At 36.7% G+C, this 7,998-nt stretch overlaps 2 long non-coding RNA genes across 2 annotated transcripts; one reads left to right on the top strand and one right to left on the bottom strand.

Moving 5' to 3' along the window:
* Positions 1-1,100: 1,100 nt before the first annotated feature.
* Positions 1,101-3,235, top strand: LOC144960618 (uncharacterized). Its single transcript, XR_013642889.1, has 2 exons — positions 1,101-1,324; positions 2,476-3,235. It is a non-coding gene; the product is annotated as an uncharacterized LOC144960618 (long non-coding RNA).
* Positions 3,236-3,639: 404 nt separating this feature from the next.
* Positions 3,640-5,290, bottom strand: LOC144960619 (uncharacterized). The gene is made up of 2 exons (XR_013642890.1): positions 5,130-5,290; positions 3,640-4,164 (listed from the first exon to the last, which is right to left on the bottom strand). It is a non-coding gene; the product is annotated as an uncharacterized LOC144960619 (long non-coding RNA).
* Positions 5,291-7,998: the final 2,708 nt, after the last annotated feature.

Raw genomic sequence — 7,998 nt, forward strand, 5'->3', positions numbered from 1 at the left:
CCGTGTGGGGGGTGGGGGTGGAACCTGCTAAAGTATTTCATTTTTTAAACAGAAACACGATAATCATCATCATCATCATCATCATCATCATCGTCATCCATTGTCGTCGGCATCGTTATCATCGTGTCCGGGCAATCCGTGTGTGTCTGGGTGTGGAACCTGCTAAATATTATTATTATCTACCTACCTAATAAAAACACACCATTCTTGTTCATTTATTTTTCAAATAATGAAATGAAAGGCACGACCTTTCCCGCACACACAAGAGGCGATGACGACCAGTGACAAATTATGGGAGGTGGGGGCGGCCGACAACTTTTGGCGCGACATAAATATGAAATGTTAAGGTGACAGCGGGATGATGGTGGTGGGAGGGGGGGGGGGTCTCAACCCTTCACCATCAACAACTGTTTGATGGCGTGTGTGTGTGTGTGTGTGTGTGTGTGTGTGTGTGTATGTGTGTGTGATGCGACGAACGATCATAATCAAGGCTGCCAGACAGCCAGATTTCTTCTTGCCCAAGTAGTCAAATAGACCCCAAATAGCCCAACACCACAAGCATTCTGACTCCCTTGAAAAACTCATTTGTTTTGATTAACAAAACAATCGACTACAGTTGGATAAACTTATCTTTTCATTTTTTTTTAAATAAAAGATTTTTTTTTTAAATGAATAATAATAGAAAAGCGTTTCTTAGTAACCAATTTTGAACTTGGCCATCTGGCAGCCCCCATCATAACCAGCTGCAGTCAAGCCAGCCACAGACATAAGAGAGGGAGGGGTATGTGAAGTTTCCTGTGGCAAACGAGTTGCTCGTGTTTTTTTTTTTCAAACGAATCACTGCTCGATGACGTCACTGACTCGAAACCCGCCCGAAACCGACTCGATTTTAGAGGACTCGATCGAAAACCCGCTCGATTTGATCGTTTCAAACTCGACCCAGCACTACTTCACACTTCTCAAAGAAAGACCGCGAAAAGTGGAGGCTGGGGTCGGCTGGTCCTTGAAAGCTCACAAATGTAACTTTAAACGCATAAGAGTGCTGGGAGTAGGTAGCTACAAATAGTCTTCAAAAGTCGTGACGTCATCCCGCGCAGCAACGCATGGTAACGAACCGGCTGGCTCTAAACAATCGAGAAAAATGGCTGACACTAACTTTATTTCCATCACCGCCCTTATGAAATACTTCTCCAATGAGCATAAAAGTGTCTCCCGAGGTGAAAATCATCATCAGTCAGGTCATGTTTTGACTTTCACTTACTCAGATGGCATGATGTTCGGCAAAGTTCAAGCCAGCACGAAGAATAAAGAGTATTCTGTGAAGGTAAGTCGTTTCGTCTTCTCACTCTCAAATCTCACATCCCCGTAAAACTACTGTTGGACAATAATCAGTTTACTTTGAGTTTAGGCAGATTTAGTTTATCCAATGGAAATATTTTACTGTTAACGTTCGATTTTAGTTAGAGAGAGAGAGAGAGAGAGAGAGAGAGAGAGAGAGAGAGAGAGAGAGAGAGAGAGAGAGAGAGTCTTTGAGGTCTTGCTTCGCTAATTTTCGTTGCTATTGACTATAGTCTAGATACTACATACTATTTAGTATCGTATTGTAACCTTTATTATAATACTCATATATGAGCATCACAATCACCAATCACGCTAGACATTTTATCATACTTCATGTGGTAGGCATAGGGGCAGCGTGGATCAGCGGTACGAAAAGGTACCGAGTTCGTTCACCCGCCGCTGCGCTGTGTGGCCTTGAGCAAGTCACCTCGCCCTAGCTCAATTTGCGGCGCTGCACCGCGGTTATTCCAGTCTTCCCTGGGAATAGACCCTAGAGATAAATTTCCTCTATGGGATGAATAAAGGGAATCTTATTTATTTATTTAGACCAGTGTTAGTCACGGTAAACTAAACTTCCTATTGGGTTAAGGTGTAATGTAAATGTTGCAGCTTGAAACTCGAAGAAATCAATAACATTGTGAAATTGAATGTGAACTTCAATTTAACATACGAAAACAGATAAAATGGACGTTTCGGGTTTCCCCTTTATCAACAAAGCAAGATGAATGAAAGAACCACTTAATTTTTTTTTTTAATTGAGCTTTTATATAGCGTAATATCCACTAAATGAGCTCAAAGTGCTTTACAAGGGGTCCCTGGCCAACAGCATCATTTAACATGTAAGACGGGACATGATGCCTGTTAGGCGATATTACAATTTTTTCGGACAGAGACAACGCTGTTAACGGCCAGGTATTCATTTGACACCTGAGTACGGTGAGAGATTGTGAGTAAAGAGCCTTCTCCAAGGACTCAACTATGCGCCGAGCGAGACCCAAACCCAGGACCTTCTGATCTGAAAGCGAGTGTCATACCACACGACCACAACAGACGTTTTACTAGTTTGTTTGTTTTTTGCCTATTGAGCATGGTCGCAGCTCTAAATTTGAATCTTTTATTCTTTTACTTCCACAGATCTATCTTGATGATGCCTTGGGTTGATTCAGTCCAAAACTAATTTGTCATATTTTATTTAACAATGTTAATGACATTGAACATACATTGATACAGCAATGCCATAATTTGTCATGTTTATCATGTAAAATCATGTATGGGTGACCTACAAAACCATTATTTTGAATGGTGATTTGATGGTGATGAACAAAATATGTGTGTTGTACAAAATAAATGGCAAAGCTAACAAAATGCAGTCTCCTTAATAAGAGGAGACTGGAGATTGACAAGTGCTGCAACTAATTGAAAAATAATATCAGATGTTTCTCTTAACATGGTTGGAATATATGAGAGGATGTTAACATTTTAGTCTTTCATTAGCCCTCTGAACATGAAGCAATTTCTTTTGTTAATAAAATCTCATTTTCAGTAAATTTATTATGTAAAAAGGGAGGGATATTTACAGTTACTCCTTGAGGTAAAATATCTTGAATCAGGAAACCTTTATCTGCTAAAATTAAATCTCCAGGGCTTAAAATTAAAAGTTTTAGTAATCCACAATTTTGTACAATGACCTTATCCGAGACAGACCCTGGATAAAGTTTAGAAACAAAATTTATCACACCATTTGGACTCACACCAACAAGAGCTTTAACAGAATTCATGGACCTAAAAGACGAATAAGTTAACCGTTGGTTATCCATTTCTTTAGGAATAGCAATTTGGTCATCTGTACAATCAATGATCATTCTGCAATTTGGAAATCTTAAAAATGATGATGGAGCTGATAGTTTATTTTTATGTCTAGAAGGGCATGTAACCTTCATAACATTTTCAAAGAGAAGCTTATGGCTTATGTAAAACATGAATAAAAGTTTGTATAATATTTGTTATAGTACTTTCACAAACGCTAAACAATTGTGAAATTTCATAGGTGAGTGTAGTTCTGTCTAAGTTTCATAAGTGTAATGAAAATTTGGTCTTTTAATGCAACTGTCTCTTCCTGAACTTCCCACCCACTATAATAAATAAGGTTACCTCTAAAGCACTCAACATATTGAACAATAATATCAAATATTTTAAAACAATGTACACCTGTCTCCATTCGAAGAACTTTTTCTGTAAGGCTTGAAACAGTGTAAGTGCGTTGAATCTAACTAAGTTGGGGTTTTTTAAGCTAGCTATTTCCTTATTTTTGTCTGTAATTTCTTGTTCTTGAATTAAATTTGTTGTTCTATTTAAAATATCCTCACTTGTTCTACAATCTGTTTTTTTTTAAAGATGGAATCCTGCGATGATGGTGACGAGAGTTGAGATGATGATGAGGGAGAAGATAATGAGGATGATGATGAGGAGGAAAATAATGATGATGAGGAATCTGTTTTTTTTTAAAGGTGGGACTTGGTGATGATGATGAAGAGAGTTGAGCTGATGATGATGATGATGATGATGATGATGATGATGATGATGATGATGATGATGATGATGATGGTGGTGGTGGTGGTGGTGGTGGTGGACTTCTTGATGTTGGTGCCAATTGAGATGGGGTGGGAATTCCTTGTGTCACTTTTCTTTTCTTTCTTTCTGGCTCTGATGGAAACAATTTATTTTTATTTCTGTCAAACAATTCAGGGAGGTTGGCTTTGTCACCATCTCTGAAGTGACAAGAACACACTCTTGATGATGATATTGGATCTTTTGTCCTTTCTCCTGAAAAGAAAAGATTTTTTAAAAACCCAATAATTCTGTTGGGCATATTGGGTATATTATTTGATAAGTAGGCTACCTTGTTTTAGACTATCTTGTTTGACACCAGCTCAATGCATGATAAATCAAAGGTGTGCAAGAGTCTAGGTTACTGGTGGGTCTCTCGCCTGTCTTTTATGAAATCGCACATTCAGCAAAATGTCGCACTTCCTCATTACTTCTTTTGATGATTTTGACTAGGTATATAAAAATATGAATTCTTAAATTTACACAGTTAAAGTTGATCTTGGGGTTGAGTGTGGCAAGACTGGCGTTTTCTCTTTATTTCAGTCAGTACTGTACTGGACAGTGCGGTGATGGAAACTTTGGAGTGTCAACAATCGGGCACAGGTAAAGGAGAGAGGTCCCTGTCGCCATCTTGCTTTGTTCACACAGAGTTGCCACCTCGGCTGTCGGGGAGGGGAGGCATGGCAGAATCAGAGAAACTTTCCAAAAAAGAGGAAAGTATGTGTGTTTGTGTGTGTGTGTGAGAGAGAGAGAGAGAGAGAGAGAGAGAGAGAGAGAGAGAGAGAGAAATATCTGCGTGAGGGGGGGGGGGGGGGGGGGGAGAGGTTCCGATATTTTATTTATTTATTTTCATTTTGCCATAAAGGTATCGAGTTTAAAGTAAGATTTTAACAAATATTTTCTTCTCTTTCTTCTATTTTTCTCCTTTTAAAAAAATTATCACTTATCAGTAGAACTGAACTCTCATTCAGTTTATCTATCAGCCTTAACATCAAAACGTGTAGATTGAGATATCATTTTTGCTTCAACTTCAATAAAAACCTAGTTTGGAATGTATTTTTATTTATAATTTCGTGCAACTGTACACTTTAATCATAAAATATAGGTCTACGTAAGCTAGAACTAGACCTAGATCTGGACTACGAACTCTATCAAATGTTCGACGAGGAGTGCGTGCTTACCTGACTAAAGTGATACACTTTTTCTTCAATTTTTTGTCTGCCTCTCATTTGGAAATCTGTAAAACTTGCAGGAGTGACTCTCTGACTGGTGCAGACAATCTGGTACAAAACACTGGACCATATTTAAGATAAAAATTGTTTTTTTTTTTAGCGATTTTCCAATTATTCCTTTCCCGGACCAAGCACGGATTTTTTGTTTAGAGCCAGCCGATTCGTTGCTAGGCGGACGTGACGTCAGACTGTGGTAAAGGAGCGGTGGTTTGCAACTTTAAACACATAAGAGTTCTGGGAGTACAAATAGTGAAAAGCGGTAGTTTTCGCTATTTGTAGTGGTAGTACAAATAACCACTTCGTTCTGTATTTGGACATGGGGAAAGTTATATTGTAACAACTGTAGGATGTTTTTGTTAATAAATTTATATAAATATAATAATAATCTATAAATAATCGAAAGATAAAACCAGAAAATAGAAGTTGCATTGAAGGTAAAATAATGTTTTAGAAAGACCTTATTAAATGTGATGAGCAGTCAAGTGGCTCCGTAGCGCAGTGGACAAGCTGTCAGACTCTAACCTTGAAGTTCCACTCCCATTGTAGACATATTTTTTAAAGGTCTACTTTATTGAGAAAGACATCATTTTTGTTTGTTTATTTTCTTTCAAAAACTTTTTATTTTTATTATGTTTTTTCAAAAACTTCGATTTTAATTTACTAAAATCATTTATTTATTTGAGATCAGTATTTGTGTGCCATGCTTTTTTTTTTTAACCTTTGATTTTTCAAACTATTGTTATTATTCTTTAATTTATTATAATTGTATAAACGTACACCGGTAATCACTAAGCAGCGTGCGAAACTACAATCTAAAACTATTTAAACCTCATGAACGTATGCAGCAACATTTTCATTAATTTGCCATCACCGACGACGGAGGTGCATCAAAACGCCACCTATTGTAAAGCGCTTTGGGACTTCGACATTTAGCGCTATAGGCGAACACTTTATTATTATTATTATTATTAGTATTATTATTATTATTATTATTGTGATGTTTTGAATTTAATTATTACACAGAACCTGAAGATCAATCACAGACAGCCAGTTCTGGTGACAGGATGTTTATTAGGGAGCGTTCACATATTACGTCATCAAAAATTTGCGCTTTTTAGACCCCCCCCCCCCCTCCCCCAAGTCATCACTTGTCATCATTGACCTGACCCCCCCCCCCCCCCCAACAGATGATGACGTCATCTAATTTAATAAAAACTAAAAGATAACTTTAATTTCACAATATTTATTATTCGTTTTTCAAACCATAAACATTGATTATCAACGTTTGATAAAACACATTCAGACATTTTATTAATTTCAGAAACTGTTGATAATTTATGTTTTACGATACAACGGGGACATGAAATTTAAATTTGCAAAGATAAAATCTAACAAACATTATTTAAATTAGGCTACTTGGTGCAGGTGCTATTAAAAAAAAATTCAGAAAGTGTAATTTAAAATAGTATAGGAGGCAAATTATTTTATAGCATATTAGTCTTTTAGTGGAATGAATTTCTGTTTCAATTTCCAAACATAAAATTAATTGATTCAAAATGTTTCTGCCTTGGACCTCTGGCAATGTACTATAAATAGTATCATCAATTTCATCTTCATCGTCATCATTTTCTCCCATTTGCTGTTCTTCATGTATGCCGCATTTTCGTGAATGGTCTTTCATTGCTGTGATCGAGGAGTGATACAATGAACATTTAGGGCAAGTTCGCCTTTTGAGAAGTGATACCCCTTTCCCATTTTGTTTCTTGAGAGATGGGCAATACTCATCATAGCAATTTATCTTTAGCTGTTTTGAAAGGAACAAACTTTGAATAGGCTTAATTTGCCTATGTTTTGATGACATCATCTTGGGTCTGACCCCCCCCCCCCCCCCCCCCCCATGTCAACACATGTCAACATTTGGTAGACCCCCCCCCCCTCCCCCCCTAGCTGATGACGTAATATGTGAACGCTCCATTACTGGATTTTAAAGGGGCATCACTCTACAATCAACAATACATGTTATACCTTGTCATTCAAAGGACATAACTCAATAATAGCCAATACATACATACATATACACATACATAACACAGTTGTTTCCCTTGATATATTACGTTAATGTTACTTAATTATTATTATTATTATTATTATTATTATTATTATTATTATTATTATTATTATTATTATTATTATTATTATTAAAACTTTTAAATACTTGCAAACTACACATCGAAACAAATGAAAATACAAAGTAGTTACCATCAAACCTTATCGAAGCTATTCTGGAGATCTAGATAGTACGCGCTTGGCTAAGAAGCTCACAACATTGCCATTCGGAAGTATAACGGACCAACACACAAAACGGTGTGTATCCATGAACGTTTATAGTCGGATTATTACAGTTCAGTGAGCATTACTCATAAACACGGATGGCAAAACACAATAACAAAGTCCTGAGTGACGTCATCTGCATACTATCTATACAGCATAGTAAACAGAAAAAAGTAATAAACAAAAAAAAAAAAAAATGAATTTAACAGCTTCAAAAAAAAAAAGAACAAAATAACAAACACGAAAAATTTTTCGGGCTCAAAACCCTTCTTCAGAAAAAAAAAATCCGGATAGACGACAGGTATATTTTTGACATCCTCTCTGTAGAAAACTCTTGGAAAGATTTGGTATTTTGTTATTTTCTGAAGCGGTTCTTTTCATTTTTGTTTATTACTTTTTACATTCCACATCTTCTCACAGCTTTGTTATGGCCTGGCACTGACCAAAAAATGACGTCAAAATGCCAGTCTTTTGCCACAAAAGAAAA

The sequence above is a fragment of the Berghia stephanieae genome, chromosome 15 (genome assembly GCF_034508935.2).
Source record: "Berghia stephanieae isolate SIO BIC M18660-M18661 chromosome 15, UCSD_Bste_1.3, whole genome shotgun sequence".
Classification (NCBI taxonomy): Eukaryota; Metazoa; Mollusca; class Gastropoda; order Nudibranchia; family Aeolidiidae; genus Berghia; species Berghia stephanieae.